We start from the raw sequence: 2,085 nt of genomic DNA, 5'->3' as shown, positions 1-2,085 counted from the left end.
ATTGACCTAACTCATAGTTTGTGCAGTAAAATGTGCTTAGACTAACATGTTTTATTTTACTCTGAGTAGTAAAGTATAGGTTGAGCTGTTGTGTGTTTTACTGTGTTTTAATGAATTTTTGCTCTGTTGAAGAAGAGATTCCATTGTGTCACCGCTTCCTGTGCTGGAGGCCTCGCTGGCCCTCCATCTTCTGCCGTGTTTGCATCAGCTTTTGCTTTTTAAACTTCACGAGGAAACCTTTTTGTCTTTTTTGGAATTGAGCCATCAGCCATGTTTAGCCTGCAGTTATTGCGTGCCATAGACCTGCTCCTGACGAGGCCCCACACTTCCAGGCCGGTCTTAGCTGCCTGAAGCCGGCTAAGACTAAGAGCGAGTTCACCTTTGCCCTGAGTGCGACATCACTGGTCCTCCGACAGCTTCCTGGGTAAGAGGCTGAATGCCTTTTTCCTACGTCTGGTGTTTGAGCGAACCTCCGGCTTACTTGGACTCACTGATCATAAATATAATTAAATCCTTATAGTTTTATTGTTCTCTCTTTTCTCTCTCTCACTGACATGCACACATTAACTAAAATATACACATACACCCACTCACACGCACCAAAGCATTTTTATATCATCATCAACAGTTACTGAAATCCTAGAATTGTTTAGTTATTTAGGTGTCGCAACGAGAGCTTTAAATAATTGTCACTCAGTTGTAATCCCTTTATTTAATTTTATTTAAATAAAAGCCTGGTTGCGGTGCAAAAGGCATAAAATTACATCAAGTCTCATTTATGAGTTTTCTGGTGAACTTTTGGTGATAAGAGTACTTTCAACTAGGGCATTCGAACACAAAAGGTAACTACTATTGAAATCTTAGTTAAGATTTTAATGGGGGTTATACTACATTTTTGGCGAGCTAAAACAGGAGTCTGTTAGCGAAATATTCGGTCATTAATTTCATAGAAAACTATTCGTTTTAACTCTCGTTTGAAATTGAAAAAAAGGAGGAGAGAGAAGTTAGGTTTCTATCAGCGTCTCAAAGATTTTTCTCTGTCTGTGCCGTAGCATCCCCTGGTGGAAAGGGTTGCATATTGCGTGCACACTTTCTGTTTCTCAAGTCTTTGTGAAGTTTTGAAGCTTTTGTTGTATTGCATCTGTACTTTTTTGTGTTTTCAGTAATTACTGCAGTTATTGTTGTTTCTGTAATGTTACTCGGTTCTCAGATGTTGCATGCAAATTGTTAAAATAACAGATCGATCGAGGGGCGTGTGCAGTTGAGCCTGCGTAATCTAGCCTTACTCCACACAGCCCGGGACAATCTCAACTTTTTCTGCGTATTACGGAAGAAGTTCGTAGGTTCTCCCCCCACTTCGGGTTAGCTGTCTGCTTTGGCCAAGCGGAAGGACTAACGCCTGCTTATTAATTTTATTAGCTAAATGTAGAAGTGGTAACAGCTGCGTAATTTATCCGTTTTAGACTGAGGTTTTCAGCGGTTGCAGCTACGGAGCTGACGCGCTCAGCTCCAGTGTTCTCTCTAGCTCCGCGCTGAGAGTAATTGTGGACTCCAGGTCCGAAAGACAGACTGTCTGTCAGAAAGGTTTTTCAACTAAAATCTTGTTGGTTTAAAAGACCCGACGCCGCTGTGCGTCTAGTCGCTGTGTTTAAAGTTGTTTTTGGTTTGCATTTTGGCTGTTAAACCGTGTTTGAAAAACAGAAACGGGGCAGAATCCCTCTCAAAGCGAGGCGGCCGACGCCATCTTGGTCAGTGCTTCCCTGCCTGCAAAGCTCGTCCCAGTGAAGGCGGGCCATTTTACTTGTGGTGAAAACAGTTTTCACAAAACAGTTTTGTCTTTGAAAAGAAAGACACTGGTACCTTCTTGTGGTCAAAGAAACTCGTGAGCATAAATATGAATGGAGCGGACATTAATTTCCTGAATCGACACGTGTTGGAATTTGCGGCACATTTTCTGAGGAAAAGGAGGGAGGTTAGCCTGTTTTTGTTAATCATTTGTTGGATTTTCTCATAAAAACAGAGTTTGGTCCACTAAGTTTATAGCAATGATTAGACTTTTTTTACGCATCAAGCTGTACTTGTATC

Source organism: Austrofundulus limnaeus, unplaced genomic scaffold, assembly GCF_001266775.1.
Source record: "Austrofundulus limnaeus strain Quisiro unplaced genomic scaffold, Austrofundulus_limnaeus-1.0 Scaffold2826, whole genome shotgun sequence".
Taxonomy (NCBI): Eukaryota; Metazoa; Chordata; class Actinopteri; order Cyprinodontiformes; family Rivulidae; genus Austrofundulus; species Austrofundulus limnaeus.
Note: the sequence above shows the minus strand (reverse complement) of the source record.